At 38.2% G+C, this 24,323-nt stretch overlaps 1 protein-coding gene across 1 annotated transcript in view; it reads right to left on the bottom strand.

Moving 5' to 3' along the window:
• DMD (dystrophin) overlaps positions 1–24,323 on the bottom strand; it is a 3,625,631-nt gene that overhangs the window by 2,643,563 nt on the left and 957,745 nt on the right. The gene's annotated exons all lie outside the window — the stretch shown is intronic.

Raw genomic sequence — 24,323 nt, 5'->3', positions numbered from 1 at the left:
TCATCCAGGTTTGGACATCTGTCCCAAACTGCAGCTAAATGCCCTGTGTGCAGCTACATGCAAACAGCAGTGCCCGCTGCCAGCCTGACATTAGTTTAAATAGGCTGAGCAACGGCTGCTGATCATATAACCTAGGCATTCCAGCAACAAAAATTTGCAGGAATCCAGTGGCTGAACCAACTCAGTCATATGAAAGGGGCCTTACAGTGTCCCTGATCACAGCCACACCAGTTACAGTGTTTCTGATAACCATCACACCAGTTACACTGCCCCTGATCACTTACAGTGACCCTGATCACCACCACAGCAGTTTTAATATTGCCATAAATATATATTCACGTGTGCAATGCTATATTCAGACTGCTCTTTAGAGAGCATTTCACAAGCAGTGAGGAGGAATTATAAAACGAAATAAAGCAATATTAGAGCATGGAAAAAACAATCATAACAATTTTAGCAGCTGAACACTCAGGTCAAAATACAACACCCGTATAAACAAATCTTCAGAAATAATAGTGCAGCGCTTATAATCACATCAAATTTACATCAAACCAAAACATAATAGGATAGGTAATGAGGTGAGAGTAAGTCAGTCCATGCAATGCCCGTGAGATGAAGGTGAATCAAAATAATCCTTAATGAGGATGCAGGTGCTCTTAGTGCACTAACGACCACCACCTTTTAGATTGGCCTCTCACCTTAAGTCTACTTGTATTAAGCTTAACACTCCTCTCACAATAGGCAATCCTGGATCGAACCTCCACTTAATGGACACAATGGATCAGCCACAATCTATCGCTCCAAAGCAAGCAAGCAGCACTCCTGGATCAGCTACACTCGGCAGCTCCGCTCATTTGCATGTTGTGGGAAACATAAAACCGGGCAAGCCCATAGTGTAATACTGATAAACTTTATTAATAAAGTGCATAAAAAGTCAGCCTCTTACTTTTAGAAGGTAGAAAGTAGGCAGGTAAATATCACAGCAGTATCGTACCGGCGAGTCCTACACGGACCTCGCCAGACTCCAGACGGCAGCGGGTGACGTCAACGGCTCCACCTTCCCCCTGTACGCGTGTTGTCCCCCTATGGGCGGAGACTTCTTCAGCGGTATTGAAGGCTATGCGAGACGTCACCCTTTATAAAAGCCGAACTGCCCGCTGATTGGCCGAGCAGTCCGGATCATCTGATTGGCTGATCCCGATAGTCATGGCAACTAAGACGCCGCATTCCGCTAAAAGCGGAAGTAAACGGGCCGATGCCGGGATAATCAGCCAATCGCTCAATGCTATAATGAAAATTAAATTGTGATAGGCTAGTTTACCATCACCATGGCTACGAAGGCACTGCTCATGTAAATAGCAATGGTCCTCAAGCCGTACGTGATTCTAAAGGGAAAACTGCCTACACAGACGCTGTCTGTAAGTAAACACTAAAATGAATTTTATGCATAGAGGGAATCTAGAATACTTATTCCTCTTTACTATGCCTAATATAATAAATACATCCCTTATATAGAACTAAAATTCACCATATAATAAATAAGGGAGCTATCGACGTCCCGCTGTCATCTGGATTACAGAATAAAAACTCAATAAATATACAATAAAAAACAGTATATAATCTCAATAAAACCTAAAATTACTAAAAGCAATATTACAAGGATGCGACATAATTTAACGGTCAGAAATAAAACAATTTAAGTCGAAATCTACATTTGACCCACGAGGGACTCCTACTTTTGTCTCATAGATCCAAAAGGATTCTCGCTGGCTAAGCTGCTGAATAAAGTTTCCTCCTCTCCAGTGTTTTTTAACCCTTTCTACTCCCCAGAATTTTAGACCTTGTGGGTCTTTATTATGGTATCTTTTGAAGTGTTGGGTTACATGGTGGGGGGTTTTTCCCTTTTTGATATTCCTTACATGCTCTGCTATCCGGATTTGTAAGGCCCTGGATGTCCTGCCTATATACTGTAAACCACAGTCACATTCAAGCATGTAGACAACGCCTGTGGTGGAACATGTGATCCAATCTTTTATCACATATTTCTTCCCTGTGGTATTAGCTGTAAACTCCTTCCTTCATTTAAGGTTAGATTTAGCTGTACGGCACGCCACACATTTTCCGCAGGCATAAAACCCTGATAGAAAAGAAAATAATTTATTATTATTTTGTACCGGTGGGTCCACTACACCAGGGGCTATGAGGTTCCTAAGTGTCGGTGCTTTCTTATACACGAAAGAAGGTCTGGCCGGTAGTTTGGTTCCTAAAATCTTATCTTGTTGTAGGATTGGCCAGTGTTTGTTGATAATCTTTTCAATTTTCTTATACTGAACATTATAGTCCATTATAATCCTAATCTCCTCTTTCTTAGTGTTTGTTTCTTTAGGAACATTAGACAATAGGGTATCTCTTTTGCCATCCTGTCTTTTTCAAGCTTATTTTTACAGTACCCTTTTTAGACAAACCAAGTAGTGTACCTATTACCATTTTTAGAAATAACTAGATCCAGGAACACTACCTTTTCTTGACTAGTGGTCCATGTCAGAACAATGTTTTTATTATTCCTGTTCAGTTTACCCATAAACATTACCAGGCCATCTGAGTCCCCATTCCAAATCAGGAACAGGTCGTCTATGTATCTCCTGTAGCATAGCAACTCTGTGGGGCGATTCTTAAACACGACTTCTTCCTCCCAGTGGGCCATAAACAAATTGGCCACACTGGGAGCAAACCGTGCCCCCATCGCCACACCCCTGGTTTGCAAATAATAAGTGTTGTCATACCAGAAGTAATTCCTGGACAAACAAAACCAAAGACTACTCAATAAAAAGCTTCTTAACTTCCTAGGGAGACTTGAGTTTACGAAGGCCCATTTCACGGCTGCCTCTGCTGCATTATGCCCGATAATGGTATACAGGGAGCCTACGTCCGCTGTAACCAGTATCGATGAGGCCGTGCAAGGTAGGTCTTGCAATATCTGTATGATGTGTTTGGTATCCTTTAAATAGGCATCTGTATTGACTACCAAGGGTTGAAGATGAACATCAATAAATTGACCTAATCTAGAGGTCACTGACTCTATGCCGTTAACTATCGGCCTTCCCGGTGGGTGCTCTTTATCCTTATGAATCTTTGGCAAAAAATAGATGATGGGGGTACGACAAAATAATAGGTCCAAATATAAGGATTCCTTTTTATTTAAGACCCCCTTCTTTTTGCCCGATTCAACCAATTTGTTTAACTCACCCTTATATTCAGGAAGTGGATCACTCCGTAAGATGTCATACGTGTCGCGATCCAAGAGTAAACGTGCCATCTCGTTCCTATAATATTCTTTACTAAGAATTACTAAAGAATTACTAAACTAAAGTGAGGTGGAATTATATTGCCTCCTCATCACCTTCTTAAACCTTTTGAACCCTGATCGGTGGGAGTAGAGGGGCAAAATTCCTGCCACAGTTGCAAAGCATCACAGCCAAGGCATGTACTAACACTGACCTGTTTCTTTATTTATTTTTTTTAAATATGTTTATTGGATAATAAATTAACATATAACATAGAAATGAGCTCATAGCAAATAATATTAGTCATAAAGTGGATGCGACCGCCTTGATAGTAACTTGAACAAAAAATATGAGGATAGATGTTGGATAAGGGCAGTCGATAGTACCAGTAGTAAATGGAATGAGCACAACAATTGTCTGCTCATCCCGCTGACTATGTTCCTGTGAGACACCAGTCCCAGCCATCCCCTGTGGACAACAGCATTCCTGGCACTACAGGAGCGCTTTTGTTCTTCCTTTCCTAGCCTCCTGTACTTCCTGGCCAGTGAACATGGCATTCCTGGGAGCAGCCACATTTCAGTAGGCAAGGCTTGCTTTGCTTATAGGAACAGGGGCTGCTATAGGTGATGCCACACTAAGGTATATTCGCTGACCACTCATGTAGAAGTACAGCTACTAACAAAGGATTAAAGGTTTAGAGCCCATTTTATGATAATAGGAGACTCAGCCTTGCTTTGGAACAGAGTCACTCTGACATTGTTCAAAAATTCTTGAAGTCAGCCATTGAGCCTTCTCCTGAGAAACATGTAAAAGATAAGAAATTCTATATAAAAAAATGGTGTAATGTGTGAATGGAAGCACATAACAAACATATAGTGGGGTTTTCTCATACTAAATGGCAAAAGTGGAAATACATTTTAAAGTCATGACATGGACTGTGTTTTAGCAGAACATTGACCAACACACTACTGTTTTGTGCTCCTGGACATTATCAGCCAGGGGACTGTGGTGCTTGTCAGCATGCGTAGGGCCCCATGAGAGAGTTCACTAAAAAATAAAGGTAGGGTATACAGGTAGGGAGACTTTCAGGAAATTCTCTCTGGAAAATATGTGAAATAAAGCTAGACTGAAGTATTATCCATTGTGAGGTGATATTCCAGAGATGCATATCTTCAGTACATCCTTACACGGACCAGTCAACACAAATAGTGCTCAGATTTGTGGCAACTATTGGTAATTGGTACATCACCACTTTAAGTCTGTACATGTGATACTGAAATCAAAATGTGGATGCAGATTCATTGTATAAAACTACAGCAGCCACTATGTTCCAAAAATTATGTAATTGAGCTGTTTAAATCGACATTATTATTGTATTGTGGATAGTAAAAAACAAATAGTATAACAGAAATTACTGCACCTGTACTCACAATACTTAGTTACTCTCTAGGAGAAAAATGTACATGTGTTAAACCTTGTCATGCTGTGTGTTATGGCAGCCTTATCATTTGAATAGGCTTTCTAAAGAACCAAGTGCACAATTGCAATGGGGTTTAATTACTAAAGGATAAAAGGTTGTTCACTTTGCAAGAAAATGTCCCCCTAGCTTAGTGAATAATGTGAAGCTCTGAAGACTTTCACCATCCAATAATGTGGTAAAAAGAAAAAAGGAAGGCCAAATGCGCTACTGATGGGGTAAGAGAGGTGTAGGGTGTGTATATAAAATATAAATAAATAAATCTAAATAAGTAAACAAGTAGATAATCTATAGAAAAAGCAGCCAATTGTGTAGTGTCACCACAACTGAATAAGTAAGAGGAAATATGAATTGGCGCTATTTCCTAAGTTAGCAAAAGCTCACTAAGATTAATAAAATTCCTATGTGTTCAAAAAATGATATGCTCCTTAAACATGTTGTAAATCATACAACACAAAATAATTATATCACAAATAAAGTGATTAAGTGCAAAGTCGGGGCAAATCCAAAAGGTGAAGAAGGTGTCAGTGCAACACTGAATTTCCCAGAAACAAAATGTCTAAAAAAAATGTGCGATCCAAAATAGACATAAACATATAATAGAACTGTATTGCACTAGGTAGGTAAACAATCATAAAAAAGTGTCCATGTGCACAGTGCAAGATAAAACAATATAATATATTGCACTAATATAGCGATAAAGTGTCCATGTGCACAGTGCAAAATAATCGATGAATCAAGAGGGTGCTCCAGATGTAGAAGACTCGTGGATCTTCAATTTCCACAGGGTGTGTCACCATACAAGTGTATCCCAAGACAACTTAATTCTAAAATGAGTGAAGGGGCGGCTCACCTCCAGCAACACTCAAAGAGCGTTGTTTATACAGTAAACTGTTCTGGATACTCCTCTCTGTAGGGACTGGTAGGGCCTAATCCTCAATCACCCACTAAGTATGGATTGGTTCAGCAGCTGGTGTCACACCATTTCCAGGGACTCACGGAACAACTTCCTTCATATTCCCCTCATGGTAAGGATACAAATGGGAACAACCTCATGGTGCAGTATGTAACAAACTTCATTTAAAAAAAAAAACGAGTGTAGACTTACAGTTTAGTAAGGACAAGCAGGTACAAACACCACAAATCGCGGTAGATCCGATGCTTCCGGTCATGGCCGTAGACCGGAAGTGATGTCACTCGGCTCCTCCCAATGCGTTGCATCACTACAACATGACGTTATACATACTGCACCATGAGGTTGTCCCCATTTGTGTCCTTACCATGAGGGTAATATGAAGGAAGTTGTTCTGTGAGTCCCTGGAAGTGGTGTGACACCAGCTGCTGAACCAATCCATACTTAGGAGTGAGTGATTGAGGATTAGGCCCTACCAGTCCCCACAGAGAGGAGTATCCAGAACATTCTACTTTATAAACAACGCTCTTTTGAGTGTTGCTGGAGGTGAGCCGCCCCTTCACTCATTTTAGGATTAAGTTGTCTTGGGATACACTTGTATGGTGACACACCCTGTGGAAATTAAAGATCCACGAGTCTTATACATCTGGAGCACCCTCTTAATTCATCAATTATTTTGCACTGTGCACATGGACACTTTATCGTTATATTAGTGCAATATATTATATTGTTTTATCTTGCACTGTGCACATGGACACTTTTTTATGATTGTTTACCTACCTAGTGCAATATAGTTCTATTATATGTTTATGTCTATTTTGGATCGCACATTTTTTTTACGTTTTGTTTCTGGGAAATTCAGTGTTGCACTGACACCTTCTTTACCTTTTGGATTTGCCCTGACTTTGCACTTAATCACTTTATTTGTGATATAATTATTTTATGTCATATGATTTACAACACGTTTAAGGAGCATATACTTTTTTGAACACATAGGAACTTTATTAATCTTAGTGGGCTTTTGCTCACTTAGGAAATAGCGACGATTCATATTTCCTCTTACTTATCCAATAATGTGTAATCAAAAATAAAGTTTTTTTTTTCCCTGCTTATGATTAGGTATTCTTTTTAACAGATTTGTTTCCACATTCACTAAGCTAAGGGAAAAATCCCCTTTCAAGGTGTAAATTCCCTTTAGTAAGCTAACTCAAATGCATGTGTTGGGGTGCCATTCACAATTTAACATGTGTTGCTGAACATTGTGATAACACGCTTGTTACCACAGCATAAAAGTGAGAATATAGCTTTTATCATACAATATACACATTATGGTAATTTCTAACAATGCATGATAGTTTTGATTTAGGCTCACAAATAACAATAAGCATGTTGGGGTTAAATATTTTACTCAATTTAGAGCAAATTTAATGATATAAGTTGATGATATAATCTAAAAGAACGCAACTCATTTCTTTAAACAAGCAGCTTCCTAAAATAGTATAGTTTGACACTACAGAATAGTTTCTGGCCTTACAATCCAAGCTCCATTTTTTGTAAATCTCTTGGTTGTCCACTTGTACTGTAGGTCGAGGGCAACTTCCATTTGTGTTCCCCCTTTTCTTTTTATCCTACACCTATATATGTATGGGGAACACAACTAAGTGAACCTGTTACTTTGCTTAGCATTGGTGAAGCACAGGTTCACTTTAATCATACTATAAAAAAGATAAAATAGCTATACTGAAGGAATTTTCCCATTTAAGATACATTTATAAATCTCTAAACATCCTTACTTTTTTATTCTGTTTCTAACTGTGTAAAACCTAAAAAACAGACTTCTGTTGAGGTTAATCAATTATTATTATTTCTCTCTACAGTCAAATAGTTTTTGATAATTATTTGTTTGTTCACATGGCATTTTGACAAGGGAATATTACACATGGTCAAGCAAAGGTTGGAAAACATTGATTTATACAATTCTTAAAACAAGTTAAAGTACAGTTTATGTCAATACTTTGACAAATGAATCATACATAGTGTTAGATAGTGTACACCAAAAGAAAAAAAAATACAGAAAGCATCTTGTTTAAATAGGATGTAGGCAATTGAGCACTAACAGCAGCATAACGCAGTAAAGATGTTAATAATAGAAATAATTATTACTGTATTTCATAAAATTTTTATTTTAAAAATCCGGTTTCTTTTTTCCTCTTATGTGATTGGGTGAAGTTTGCAAAGTGAAATGTTACCACATTCACGAAGGTCTGGGGAAAATGTTTCTGCAAAGTGAACAGCCTATTCTCCTTTATTATATGAACCTCATACTGTTGATATTGGTCAAAGCCATATGAAACATCATTTCTATCTATATACCATTAGGTATGTTGTATCATATCCTCATTCCTCCCAATGGACAGTGCCTATTGGGATTAGTAGTATAAGGAGTGCATTTGTCCATTTATATGTCTCAAATAGTGTTGGGTGAGCAGTTCCCGAATGAGCATAGCCCGATCACCTGTTCAGCGAACATCTGAATTTGTGGGGCTCTCGACGGGTATGTTCACCTGCTGAGCACCCCACAATGCACTGCATGCTGCACAGTGAATTCTAAGCCCTGATTGACTGAAGCAACGCCCCTGTCCGCTGGTCAGTTGCAAGGCTTTGCCAAATCAGGGCACAGTGAAAAGCTATTTGTTAAGCTATTTGTTAAGTCCTTAACAATGGATGAGTCATCGGCTTTCAACGGGATTCCGCACTAACAGCTGAATGGAAAAAAAAAACATTGCAAGCAATACGAAAATGTGAAAAGCATGGCATAGTTAGATAGATAGTCAATCCATACCAGGCACTTTTTCAATTTGACTGCAAAACAGCTGACTAGATTTTGGGCATGTGAGAACACACATATATTTTGAGGAGTTGCAATTTTTGAAGACTGTCATGAAAAGAAGTCCATACGCGTTTTTCCATTTCATTTCAGCGTCTGTTGAGTTTTATTGCTGTCTGAGTTGTTGTTGGGGAGCTTAAAAAATGGTAAATCTCTCCAATGAAGTGGGGGAATTAAATAAAGAGGAGGAAGATACAAAGACTATAGCCTCTGGGCAGTCATCGCCCATGCAGTCAACCTCAAGCACTGATGATGAATCCAGGACAAAGAAGGCCAGGAAAGATCTAGTGTGAAAATCTAAGGAGCCAAAAAATAAGAAAAAGGATATACAGCAAGCATCAAAACCATATTGGGAGAGACAAGAGACCAATTATATGGGGTTGGCAAATAGACAGTGAACTTTGCAAGTGCAGTTGCTCTCATTTTCCCCAGAGTTGAATAAATTTAATCAGGTGCAACAAAAAGCAACATTTTTGTCCACACATGATTGGATGATGGAAATCAGCAGAGCTTCACCACATTAACTAAGCTCTGGGGAAAATGAGTGCAACTGCACTTACAAAGTGCACAGTATATTTAACTAGTAAATAAATCTGTTATGAGTCTCTTCACAGAAAAAAAAATATGAAAGAATGACAATATCACCAGTCTTAATTGTTCACAGGAGTATGACATGCAACAAACTTTACAAGAGAAGTTAAAAATAGTAATTTTGGTCTATAAGCACCAAAAAAGAAAAAAAGCACCAGAACACAAACTAACTACACCTCAAAGCAGGTCACTTCCTGTAAATCAGTACTGGCAACCATCTGACTAGTGGCTTAATGTTCTTAATAATGGAAAAAAAAGGGGCATCTGTAACAATTAGTTAGTATATTACGCCACAAGGACTGAGGAGGGGAGAAAGCGGGACTTTGATGATGCCAAGACAAAATATACAATTATATAGAAATAATCTTTTTATAAAACAATACAAGTTTTATTGGTAACAAACCCTATTAAATTATCTCAAAGATGAGAGTAGATAGGAAACACATAAACCGATGTATCATGTCACAACATAGACTTAACAATATGGATACACATCAAGGTGCAATCATTTGTAATGTGCTGAGTCCATATGTCCATAGGTGGACATGTATGCCCTCCCAGGCTCACACTCCCTGTGTGGACCTTCCCCCAGGCCCCTTGGCCGTTCAGTGATCCCTGGTGCTCAGAACTGGTGTCCCTCTCTGGTTTTTCCAGGGGGGCTTTTTTGGAGGTTGTGGGGTTGCTGTATAGCACCCTCCATCTCCTTGGTGTGTTGGGAGGCAATTTTTGTCACCCAATACTGCCTCCAGAGTCTGCGCCGTCTATGACCATAGCCGCCCTTTTCCAAGATGTCGGCAGCCACAGTTCAGGCTACGATTGTATTGTTTTATAAAAAAATTCTTTCCATATAATTGTATATTTTGTCTTGGCTTCATCGAAGTCCCGCTTTCTCCTCTCCTCGGCCCTTGTGGCCTAAGCATCCTGTACACCATTTTCCTTTAAACAAAATAAAGGGGGTGTTTGGAAAGTTTTAGGTAAAATCTTTTACATTACTTTTACTATTACATTACTAAAGGGGTCTTAATTCTATAGGCGTTAAAGGAGCATTAAACAATTATTTTTCTATCAACGGCTGTGGGAATTAGGCCTTACTCTGCTGTACTGTATCTATGGAGAAGCAACATTGGCACCCTAGACTGCTCTTTCCTGATTTGGACTACAGCATTTTGGGGATTTTAGTGCAGCACAGGCAGTCTGTAGTTAGCTCAAAACATAAATTAGAAGCTCACAGGGATCTGGCAGGATCTGTGAGCTTTTTTTTTTGCACTCATTAAAGAGATATAACAAAACACTTTCAATAGAATATTTCATAGATGAAAAAGGAGAAAATAAGCAAAGTTCATTGTCAGGAATCGCATACACATTAGGTGTCTTGTGGAAATTAAAACCACCTCAGAACGTCATAATCTCAAACATTTGCTTTGCAAATTTCCTAAACAAAAATATATATAATCAACAGTTTGATCGCTGTGGTTTTAATAAAATAATTACAAAAAGTAAAAAAAAAAGCAATAAGGAATATTACATTTTAGATTCTCTCTCAAGTATGATAGAGAACAGGTGCCACCTTTTTCTGCTACAATAAGAAAAGGATTTAAAGTCTATATATAAGTATTAAACTGGGATTTAGAAGCTTGTCATATTCAACCTAGTTTCAGTAACAGTATTTGAAAGACATATGCTGTACAGTTGTTAAAGATTAAATGAATTGAATGACATAGAGGTCAATCATCTCAATAATTCTGCTATAAAATGAATGATATAAAAATGGAAAGGGAAGACATAGCAAAGTAGAAAAAAGTTTCTATTTTTCCACTTCTGAAATCTGCACTATATTTTAAATGTGTTACATAAGCTGTAAAGTGCAAAAGCTATCTACTGTGTAGACCAAGATGGAAATCCTTCCTAATACACCTCACCATTGAGTGAAATCACTATAATGATGTAAAAAAGGCAAATTTAGCAGACTGGAGTTCCCTTTAGGGTCAGTTATGGATTTAAAGATAACAGTAGATCTAGATATAAAGCCGTGGAATCATACTAAAATGCTAGCAGAGATAACACCAAACCAGCTAGAAGAGCTATAGCTTTTGTTCGGACTTAAGCAATAAGTCAGATAATTAAGACAATTCTCTTTTCAGAGGAACAAAGACTTAGCAGCTTAGCCAACTGAACAGAGGTTGCCAGGTTATGAGTTGCCCATTATCACATGATTAAGATTTGATTAAGTCAAGTTAAAAGTTTTGGATTGAGAACCCTAGGGAACATTTAAAGATACATTTATCTCAGTAGGGGCTCAGTATGTTTTCTTTTCATTCAATTTAGCCAACATTTCTTGGAGGATCCAAAATATATTCATGTATAATGATTTTCAGCAATCTAAAGTTATGTTTGTCAGGGGCACTCAAACAGGAGAAAAGATAAATTAACTGTCATTTGTAACACCCACCATACTACTGTATACATACTGTATGGCCGTGTATTGAGGTGATTATACTAAGACCATAGTTGCAGCTACAACCATGACCCTGGAATTTTTTTAAAGCCAGTGATTCTCTTTTTAGTAAAAGTGATCTGAGCATCTATAGAGCTGTTCAATCCTTTTTATAGGTGGTGGAAGGGGATCAACCCCACCACCGCCACCAGGGAGCCCTGAACCAATGTGACCAGTCTAATCACATAGACCGATAAGATTGGAAGGAAGAGAAGTACCTTCCCTCCTTCTCTGATGTCAAAAACTGAAAGAGATGAGGATTTTGTCACCTCCGGTTTCAATTTGTTTGTTCGCAAACCATTACTGTCTTGAACAACATCTCATTAAACCAGTCACAGTTTGAGAACCTGTCATAGCCCATGCAATCACAAGGTATGTTGTTTGTTCCTTGTGATAGCAATAAAGTTGATCCAAAAAAATAAATAAAGTTACAATGTAAAAAAGTAAATGTAAATAAAATAAATATTTATAAAAAGCAATCATTCTAGCACCAGACCTCCTAACTAAACTGGTAACCTGTAAAGGCTTTTAAAACTCCGTCTATGGATAAAAAACTGCTACGCAAATATCGTGTGAAATTGCAACACACACCATGTTTTAGATAAATTATACAATATATAATGTTCGGGGGTTCTGAAAATCTTTCTAGCAAAATAAATGCTGATTTTTACATGAGAAATGTCAAAATTGGCCTGGGGGTAAAGAGGCATAGTAACTCCGAGGTCTTTATTAACCCATGTGCTGTCTGGGCTAGTTTTCATGTTTTTCACATACGTGTTAAAAATCAGCATTTTGTAATTTGAAAATTATGTAGAATCCCAAAACATTATTTTTTGAAAGCAAGGGCCATGGAGAATAAAATGGTGGTTATTGCATTTTTTTATGTTGCACAGTATTTTCACAGCAATTCAGCAAATGCAAAAAAAAGTGCAAATGAATACAATATAATACCCAATTTTTTGGGTAAAAAACTGCATCCGGAAAGTATTTACAGCGCTTCACTTTTTCCACATTTTGTTATGTTGTGGCCTTATTCCAAAAATGGAGTAAATTCATTAATTTCCTCAAAATTCTACAAACAATATCCCATAATGACAACATAAAAGAAGTTTGTTTGAAATCGTTGCAAATTTTTAAAAAATAAAAATTAAACAAATCCAATGTACACTAAGTATTCACAGCCTTTGCTCAATACTTTGTTGAAGCACCTTTGGCACCAATTACAGTCAAGTCTTTTTGAGTATAATGCTACAATCTTGGCACACCTATTTTTGGGCAGATTCCCCCATTCTCCTTTGCAGGACCTCTCAAGCTCCATCAGGTTGGATGGGGAGCGCCGGTGCACAGATCTCTCTAGAGATGTTCAATCTGGTTCAAGTCTGGGTTCTGGCTGGGCCACTCAAGGACATTCAGAGTTGTCCCATAGCCACTTATTTGTTATCTTGACTGTGTGCTTAGGGTCGTTGTCCTTTTGGACGATGAACCTTCGCCCCAGTCTGAGGTCCAGAGCACTCTGAAGCAGGTTTTCATCAAGGATGTCTCTGTAAATTGCTGCATTTATCTTTCCCTTGATCCTGACTAGTTTCCCAGTTCCTGCCACTGAAAAACATCCCCACAGCATAATTCTGCCACCACCATGCTTCACTGTAGAGAGGGTATTGGCCAGGTGATGAGCGGTGCCTGGTTTCCTCCAGACATGGCACTTGCCATTCAGGCCAAGGAGTTCAATCTTAGTTTCAGCAGTCCAGAGAATTTTGTTTCTAATGGTCTGAGAGTCCTTCAAGTGCCTTTTGGCAAACTCCAGGCAGGCTGTCATGTGCCTTTTATTGAGGAATGGCTTCTGTCTGGCCACTCTACCATGAAGGCCTGATTGGTGGAGTGCTGCAGAGATGGTTGTTCTTCTGGAAGGTTTTCCTCTCTCCACAGAGAAACACTGGAGCTCTGTAAGAGTGATCATCGGGTTCTGGGTTACCTCCCTGGCTCTTCTCCCCTGACCTCTCAGTTTGGCCGGGCTGCCCACTCTAGAAAGTGTACTGGTGGTTCCAAACTTCTTCCATTTACAGATTATGGAGGCCACTGTGCTCATTGGGACCTTCAATGCTGCAGAAATGTTTCTATACCCTTCCCCAGATCTGTGCCTTGATACAATCCTGGCTCAGAGGTCTACAGACAATTCCTTAGACTTAATGGCTTGGTTTATGCTCTGACTTGCACTGTTAACTGGGACTTTATATAGACAGGTGTGTGCCTTTCCAAATCATGTCCAATCAACTGAATTTTTCACAGGCAGACTCCAATCAAGTTATAGAAACATCTCAAGGATGATCAGTGGAAACAGGATGCACCTGAGCTCAATTTTGAGTGTTAAAGTTTTTATAAATTTGCAAAGATTTCAAGCAAACTTCTTTCACGGTGTCATTATGGGGTATTGTTTGTAGAATTTTGAGGAAAATAATACATTTAATTCATTTTGGAATAAGATTGTAACATGACAAAATGTGGAAAAAGTGAAGCGCTGTGAATACTTTCTGGATGCACTGTATAAAAGATGATGTTACACCAAGTAAAAGTATCTAAAAACATTCTTTGACAACTCTCTAAATTCCTTCACGTGTCACCAATTTGGAGCTAAACATGAGCTCTGGCACATGGCTCTCACTCTGGCATTCATGATGATACCTCACATGTGTGGTGCAATCACCATTTAAATATGCACGTTGGATCTACATGAATGTTTGCATTTATGCATGAGCATGGGGGGCCTGGGTGTGCTTTTGAATGTTAAAATTTTTAAATGTATTTAAATGTACTTGTTTTGCTGTTTTACATTTTATTCCATTCAACTTTATTGCCATCTCAAGGGATGAACAACATCTCTTGTGATAGCTTGTACAGTGACAGGTCTTCTTTACGGAGAGATCTGGGGTCTATTAGACCCCTGATACTTTCTCTGCCCTCCAAGGCAGCCGATCAAACAGATCTGTTTGAGGAGATTTCCTTCACCGTGGAAGTAAAAACCTGATTATGGTATTAAACAATGACATACATTTTTATCAATGCTTACCCTAGCTAAAATGAATTAAACAGTTATAGCTTTAAGTGTTTTTTTTTTTTTTTTGCTTTTTTATGGGCAAAGGTAATATGCAGAGAATTTCATCACAATGGAAAAGATTAGGGATGATCGAACGGTTCGCTTCGACCATCGGTTCGACCCGAACATTGGCTGTTCGAGGTTCGGCCGAATTTAGAACTTTTTGCCCAAAACGTTTGGAATTCGGCAACCAGAACCGACCAAAATGCAATGGGACAGGAAATGGGCTTAAAAGCCCATGATTGGACCAGAACCATTAGCAAAAGCCAATTGAGGGGGCAGGAGAATGCTAGGAATGTGATTGGAGTGACTAGGGGGGTCCATAGGCCAATCATTAGTGAATACGCCCCCCAGTATATAAGATAGCCCCCGCCAAATTCCTAGCATTGTTATACAGGGACATGGAAGAGAGTGGAAGCAGTTCGTGGACTTCTGCTACAAAGTGTCATTTAGCATTTATTAGTGTGAAGAAAGGGATATCTAGTGTAGTTAGGGTGCTCTTTTACACTTTAGTTAGCTTTAATCATTTAGTTTCTGTAGGGAAAATGTTAAGTGCCAGGGTGACCGTAGTGTAGTGTAGGGTGAACTGACAGTGACTGCTATGGCAGGGTGACCAAACCCTTCCATATCAGGGTGACCGCTATAGAGAAAAGCTAGTTTCTCTGAAGTCACTTTCGCTGCAGTAATAGGGCTTCGCCCCTGTCAGCTTGCTTTTTGGCTGCAGGAGTCTATAGGGATTTTTTGAGCACATGTTTGGAGTCAGGCATGACATCTGAACATGTGTATAGGGGGTATATATACACACCCATGTATGTATATATGTATATATACACCTGCACACATATAGGTGTGAAAGGAGCAGAAAACACTACTTGCGCTAATGAAATAATTAACACCAATATAGTTACGCTCCTATCACACCTATATATGTCTAAGTGTAAAATACATATAAGTATGTGTGTATATATACCACTACACACAAGTTCAGATGTTTTGCCTGCCTCCAAAGAACCCAAAAAAATGCCCAAAAAAACGCTAGCGACAAAAAAAAAAACGCCCAGGTGTGTTGTTGCAGGCATTTTTTTGGGTTTTTTGGAGGCAGGCAAAACATCTGAACTTGTGTATAGTGGTATATATACACACATACTTATATGTATTTTACACTTAGACATATATAGGTGTTATAGGAGTGGAGCCATATTAGTGTAAATGATTTCTATTAGCGCAAGCATATATTTCTGCTACTATCACACCTATATATGTCTAGGTGTATATATACATGTAAGTATGTGTGTATATATACCCGTATACACAAGTTCAGATGTTTTGCCTGCCTCCAAAGAACCCCAAAAAAATGCCCAAAAAAACGCTAGCGCCAAAAAAAAAAACGACCAGGTGTGTTGTTGCAGGCATTTTTTGGGGGTTTTTGGAGGCAGGCAAAACATCTGAAATTGTGTATACGGGTATATATACACACATACTTATATGTATATATACACCTAGACATATTTAGGTATGATAGTAGCAGAAATATATGCTTGCGCTAATGAAATCATTTACACTAATATGGCTCCGCTCCTATAACACCTATATATGTGTAAGTGTAAGATACATATAAGTATGTGTGTATTTTTGGGTTCTTTGGAGGCAGGCAAAACATCTAAACTTGTGTATAGTGGTATATATACACACATACTTATATGTATTTTACACTTAGACATATATAGGTGTTATAGGAGCGGAGCCATATTAGTGTAAATGATTTCATTAGCGCAAGCATATATTTCTGCTACTATCATACCTATATATGTCTAGGTGTATATATACATATAAGTATGTGTGTATATATACCCGTATACACAAGTTCAGATGTTTTGCCTGCCTGAAAAGACCCCAAAAAATGCCCAAAAAAACGCTTGCTACTAAACCGGCAAGGTGTGAAAAGAGAGAAGCCACTAACCTGTTCTATAAGTGACAAAATACAAACAATCTTTTTTTTTATGGTTCTGGACATGCTACAGAGCTGAAACTTCACAGGTACACTTTTTAGACCCCCCAGATACTAAATCCAAAGAAATTTTTTTTTTTTACATTTTTTTTTTAATTTTTTCAATAATTGGCTGTCTATCAAAAATGACAATTTTTAAGAACTTTTTTTAGTGTGATGGATAGTCCCTGGGGTATGACCCAGAACCCTAGGTACTTTTTAGGGGAATTTATTGGGTTTTAGGGCTTCAAAATTGTGTTTTTTGATTACCAAAGTTCTGGTCCCATTGATTTCAATGGGGTTCTGAAATCCGGGCTGAACTTTTGGGAGGTTCGGGTGTTCTGGTCGAACCGAACTTTTCAAAAGTTCGATCATTCCTAGTAAAGATATAATTGTTTTTCTGACTTTTTTTTTTTAGGGAGGAAGTGTGTTGCGCACAATAGGTGTGCCAAATAAACAACACAATGCACCTACAGTATGTTGAAGAAGATTGAGACATGTGCCCCTGGAAACTGAAAAATACCAAATTGTAATTTTTTTTACTTCAAGGGATTTACATTTTTTTATGGCATCAAGAAAAGCTCCTAGTACCCTATAGCAAATTAAACAGCACTGTGTTTGTGATGTCTAATCTGCCCCTTTCTAAGCTGTAACAAACCTGGCTGATCCTGCCAGTTCCTGTGCTCCCCTCTGTGTGCTGACCACTATACTCATGGCTGCTGAGCCCTTACCGTGGTCAGTTCATGTGCCTCCATCATCCTGCAGCTCTCCCCCTCTCCTTCCCTTCCCTGCCTGTCAGCTCCATGTGTATGGTCTGTGTCTCCACCCCCCTCCTGCTACTATTAGTGGAAAAGTAAACTTTAAAAAATGTCACTGTCAGCCCCTCTGTTTTATGCAGCCATAATGAATAGTGTAAGTGTTTTTTGTAATATGAAGCCTCTAAATATCTTTTTCAGAGCTCTTTAGGTCGGTCATGTGACTCCCGGATGTGACAGTGCTAAAGCAGGAGCGGCTGGCCAGCCAGCACGGTGGTCACGTGACCTCCCCAACTTACATCAGAGGGAGATCTCAGCCCCTCCCACTGTAGCCCTAAATGGGAGTAGGAGAGTGAATGGAATGGCCTTAAGATCTCTGAAAAAAAGGTATTTAGAGGCATCAATTTCAATAAAGACTTACACTGTGCATTATGGCTGGACACAAGAGCGGGGCTGGCAGTGATTTACTTTTTAAGGTCACAAACACTTTAAATACAACTGAAGTGACTGTATAATTATTTCATCTCCACATATTTGTTGGTTAATTGCTATTCACTGGTGTTTACTATAATTAGCTTAATTTCTTAGCCAAAACAAGTGCCACAAAATAAGCAGTTTCATATCTTGATCAATTTGTTGTCTGACTGTGCAAAAGAGAAAAAAAGAGTTAAATACAAACTGAAGTGACTGTAGAATTATTTCATCTTCACTGATTTACATATGATGATTCACTGGTGAATTTTTCATCCTTTGAAGTGGTTGTAAACTCTCCACTAGCCTGCCTGTTATAATGAATGGGCTGTGCTGAGTGTTTGCATATTTGGTAAGAAGTGACAAAGACAAAGGACTGAAATCTCTTTTTCTTGTATCACCCTTAGAATAGTAAATTTTCATGAGATCAACAAATTATGATGCACTAAAATGCAATCTAAATAAGGCATTGTCATCTTCGTTTCCTTGAAACAAAAATTCCATTGCAGATAAGAGAACAGATTTATTATCAGTAATGCTGTGACTTCAAGCATTAAAATTAAACATGCACTAATATAAAATTGTAGTTCCCCTGGTTCAGAATAAATAATAAAAGACTCAAGTGTGCTGCATGATTAAGTAGGAATCCCTGTAAGTTGAGTCTGAAGGATGTTGTTTGAAGAGTAAATGACAAAAGTATGTATCAGTTGCTATATATTAAAAACACATTAGGTGAGCTACTGCATAATAAATATTTCAGGGAAGACTGGGTGGGCATTTCTAGGGGAAACACTAGAATTTCCTACTAAACAGCCACAACCCGATTTACTGCGGCACGGCAGCTCAGCTGCGCATAATCACATACATGTACATGATTATGTGCACGTTGCCTCGGCGGCGTGCGTGCGCCACCGGAGCCACGCTCCCGCTGTGATTAGACACGATCAACGCAGGCCTCCCGCCATCTTCTCAGGAACTGACAGGAGTGCCACCATCCAATGTAAACAAAGCAGGCAGCTCTTCTGTCAGACAGGCAGAGATTGTGTGTTTCAGCTTAGCGCCTGTCACAGAGCCCCCCCCCCCACAGTTAGCAAGCACATTTTAGGCTTACATTTAACCACCAGTCATCCCATTACCCCCAGTATTAACCCATATTATTTAGCACTAATTACTGTATTAATGTCACTGGTCACCAAAAAGTGTCAAAAATGTCACTTAGGGGTCATATCTGTCCACTGCAATGTCGCAGTCCCACTAAAAACTCACTGATCGCCACCATTACTAATAAGCAACAAAAAAAAAAAAGTACAAAAATATATCCCATAGTTTGTAAACACTATAACTTTTTGTGCAAACCAATTAAAATATACTTTCTGGGATTTTTTTACCAAAAATATGTAGCAGAATAAACTGTTAAAAAAAATAGAATTTTTTAAAAAAGTTTTTATTGGGAATGTTTTATAGCAGAAATTGTTGCTCTTTATAGTGCAAAATCTAAAAACTACAGAGGTGATCAAATACCACCAAAATAAAGCTTTATTTGTAGGTAAAAAAGGACATCAATTGTATTTGAGTACAACATCGTACGACTGCGCAATTGTTAGGTAAAATAACGCAGTGCCGAATCGCAAAAAATGGCCTGTTCATTAAGGGGGTAAAACCTTCCCGGAGCTGAAGTGGTTAACACATGCATACCTCTAGAATGAATAGAATTAGGCTATCTCTACACAGGGCAGAAATCAATATATCAAATTCTTTAACAACGAGGAGCTTTTATTTATTTCCACATAATATTCTGTGTTCTAACATTTAAAGGTACTGCAGTAGGACCTTTATGAAGGCATTTTTTATTCCTACTTGTAGACTGGCAACAGAAATTTTCAAGAAAGCTAACACAATGTTATCAGTATTGACACATTCTGCTCAAATGAACTCTTGGGTTGGTTATAAACAAGCTGATCCCTCATCAAGAAAGACCCATGTAGAGAAAAATACACATCCTTTCTTGCATCACAATACCTTCAGGATCTGCAGCAATCTTTGCCTTTACTTGTCCAACCTTGCAAAATACTGGATATGTACAACGTTTTCACAGAAATAGGATGCACAGAGTTTGGACCATATCTGAACATGTGCACAAACCTATTTATTATTTCAGAGCACTTGGTTTTTGTTCTGATGTAAACTGTCATACCGCATTTTGCTAATATCAGGTCTGTATGAACCCCATTAATTCTTATTGGTAAAATAATGTATAAAAGAGGGAAATCTCAAATACCCAAATGTTAAAGTACTTTTTGCACATTTATGTGCACAGATATAAAAAAAAAAATAGTTAGCAAGATCAGAGACTTTATTTGCTGAGGAAAGTATTGGTGCTCCAATCCAATTTTGAAAAAATATTTTTTGGAAATGAGATTCAAAGTGTGAAAATAAATTGGTTACCGAAGGACACAGAACATTTTTCTACCTGCAAAGTTGGGTTTTCCAACTTTATTTATTTATATCATAGATTGCCATATTTACTATAGGGAATGATACAAAATTATTATTATGTTGTACATGTAAATGATGGCTTTATGGTTTCCACTATACTGGCATGTCTCAGACATAAAATCACCAGAGCACAGGAAATTCCATCTGTATACTATAAAAAAAAGGATCACAAGTGGGTCCATAAATACTACACAGTCGCCAATTTTTGCTTTTGTAAAAATGTTAAGGCATTCAGTTTTACATTCCTCTTTAGCAGTAGACCTAGTAAAATAAATTGCTCATTTAAATGTTATAAATTATTTTTTCACTGGCAAAGGTTTCATTGATAGGAACATAGGCATGATCAATAAATCACATGGCTGCTGGTTCATTTTTACAAATTGTATTTGAAGGTGGAGGGTATGAAGTATCTTCACTTTTAAAATACTTGTTTTGCTAATAATGTTCTTGTCCTTGAAAAAAAGCTGTTGTTGGGAATATAACCTAAAGCAGACCCATATTCTTCTGTTTTTTTTAGTGCTGTGACCCCTTGGAGCTCCCCGCTGGTCACTGATATCTTCAGACAGGTTTCTGGGTATCAATCCCTAACTGTTTTGATTGGCTGGCCTGAGCTGATGTTACTCCCGTGCATGTGCTGGAGTTCAGTCACTCGGCATTGCTGAAATTCTACACTGAGCTGTGAATTAAGTGAATGGCTAATAAGGAGTAGGGATGATCGAACGGTTTGGGTCGACCATTGGTTCGACCCGAACATTGACTGTTCAAAATTCGGCCAAATTCCAAACTTTTTGCGGTAAAAGTTCGGAATTCGGCACCAGAACCGCCCAAAATGCAATGGGACAGGAACTGGGCTTTAAAAGCCAGTGATTGGACCAGAAATCACTGGCTTCAAAGCCAATTGAGGGGGCAAGAGTCTGCTAGGAATTTGATTGGAGTGACTAGGGGGTCCAGAGGCCAATCAGTAGTGAATACGCACCCCAGTATATAACATAGCCCCGCCAAATCTCTAGCACTGTAATACAGGGACTGTGGAAGAGAGTGGAAGCAGTTCTGTTACCCCTGCTGCAAAAGTGTCATTTAGCAATTATTAGTGTGAGAAAAGGGATATCTAGTGTAGTTAGGGTACTATATACCACTATAGTTAGATTCAATAATCTAGTTTCTGTAGGGAAAGTGTTAAGTGTCAGGGTGACCGTAGTGTAGTGTAGGGTGAACTGACTCTGACTGCTATGCCAGGGTGACAGAACTCATCCATGTCAAGGTGACCGCCATAAGAAAAAGATCATTTTTCTTAGAATTATTAGTAGAGCAGGGATGGGGCTCTGCTCCTTGTACACCTGGGCGTTTTTGTTTCAGGCGTTTATTGGGCTTTTTTGTGGACATCTTTGGAGGCAGGCATGACATCTGAACTTCTGTGTAGGGGTATATATACACACACACATATATATGTATATATACACATACACACATATAGGTGTGAAAGGAGCGGAACCCTATCCCTGCGCTACTGAAATTATTTGCAGGGATGGTGTTACCCTCCTTTCACAACTATATGTGTGTATGTGTATATATATATATATTATATATATATATATATATATATATATATATATATATATATGTGTGTGTGTGTGTGTATATATACCCCTATACAGAAGTTCAGATGTCATGTCTGCCTCCAAAGATGCCCAAAAAATGCCCAATAAACGCCTGAAACAACACACCTGGGCGTTTTTGTTTCAGGCGTTTATTGGGCATTTTTTGGGCGTCTTTGGAGGCAGGCCTGACATCTGAACTTCTGTATAGGGGTATATACACACACACACACACACGCATATATATATATATATATATATATATATATATATATATATATATATATATATATGAATATATATACACATACACACATATAGGTGTGAAAGGAGGGTAACACCATAACCTGCAAAAAATGTCAGTAGCGCAGGGATAGGGTTCTGCTCCTTTCACACCTATATGTGTGTATCTGTATATATATATATATATATATATATATATATATATATATATATATATATGTGTGTGTGTATATACCCCTATACAGAAGTTCAGATGTCATGCCTGCCTCCAAAGACGCTCCAAAAAATGTCCAAAAAACGCCTGACAGGAGCGGAACCCCATCCCTGCGCTAATAAAAATTCTAAGAAAAATGATCTTTTTTTTCGGGTTCTGGACATGCTACAGAGCTGAAACTTCACAGGTACACTTTCTAGACCTCCCTCCCAGACACTAAATCCAAAGAAATCTCTTTTTTCTTTTTTCAATAATTATTTCAATAATTGGCTCTCTATCAAAAACGACAATTTTTAAGAACTTTTTTTGTGTGATTAATAGTCCCTGGGGCATGACCCAGAACCTCTAAGCACTTTTTAGGGGCATTTATTGGGTTTTAGGGCTTCAAAATTGTGTTTTTTGATTCCATATATGTATATACATATATACACACACACACATATATATATATATATATATATATTTACATATATATATATGTATATATATATATATATATATATATATATATATATATATATATATATATATACCCCTATACAGAAGTTCAGATGTCATGCCTGCCTCCAAAGACGCCCAAAAAATGCCCAATAAGCGCCTGAAACAAAAACGCCCAGGTGTAAAAGGAGCGTAGCCCCATCCCTGCGCTATTGAAATTCTAAGAAAATTTATCTTTTTTTTTTCTGGTTCTGGACATGCTACAGAGCTGAAACTTCACAGGTACACTTTTTAGACCCCCTAGACACTAAAACCATTTTTTCAATAATTTTTTCAATAATTGGCTCTCTACCAAAAACGACAATTTTTAAGAACTTTTTTTTGTGTGATTAATAGTCCCTGGGGCATGACCCAGAACCCTAGGCACTTTTTAGGGGCATTTATTGAGTTTTAGGGCTTCAAAATTGTGTTTTTCGATTACCCAAGTTCAGGTCCCATTGATTTCAATGGGGTTCTGGAATCCTGACCCGAACTTTCGGGAAGTTCGGGTGTTCTGACCGAACCGAACTTTTCAAAAGTTCGATCATCCCTAATAAGGAGGTCAGATCAGAGACAGGATTTAGCTGACATATTGTATATTGTAGAGGGTGAATAACAGAGTAATAGATGGAAAGTGAAAGGTGGCTGACAAAGGCAGCTAGATTTTTACATTGTGTGATGCAGTGATTGGTCACAGCAATCATGAGGAACAGAAAAAAAATGTTTATGATCAAAGCTGCCCTTTGCTGCCTGCATAAAGGAGGGACATCAGTGTAGGGACAGCAGGTGCTTTTTTTTGCTATTTGTATGATGTTGGTAACATGTTCCAGGGTGCTTTTCAGCCAATGCATTAACTTGTTCTATGGTTTTCTCAGCTTGAATAGTGGGCAGTGCTGCCCTCTAGCTGGTTCTGTCTAACTGCACAAGCCAGACACAGAAACACATTCAACTTTTTTTTTTTTTTTTTTCAATTGTTGTTTTTGACTTATTTCATGGGGTTGGTCTGCAAATGTAGATGGGTACATCAAGGGATCATATTGAGAATTCTAGTCTGATACCACTGTACTTGTGTCTGTTCATTCACTGTCTCATAGCTATGTAGTTGAGTCAATGTTCTGGTGCTTCTGAAGTGTGCAGATTGATGTGTTAACAAGGCAGTTAAACACGATGTGCATTTATGAAAGCTATTTTCTATTGTAGTGTCACTATTTTAAATTAAATTAAAAAATAAATAAATAAAGAAAAAGTAAAAAATGAATTAGCTCTTTACCTTTTGTTTGTGAACCATTGAACAGTGTGCTCACAGTACAGTGCTCATGCATGTGCAAGGGGGGGAGCAAGAGAACTT

The sequence above is a fragment of the Pelophylax lessonae genome (genome assembly GCF_965119305.1).
Source record: "Pelophylax lessonae genome assembly, chromosome: 2".
Classification (NCBI taxonomy): Eukaryota; Metazoa; Chordata; class Amphibia; order Anura; family Ranidae; genus Pelophylax; species Pelophylax lessonae.
This window is presented reverse-complemented; position numbering and strand designations above follow the sequence as displayed.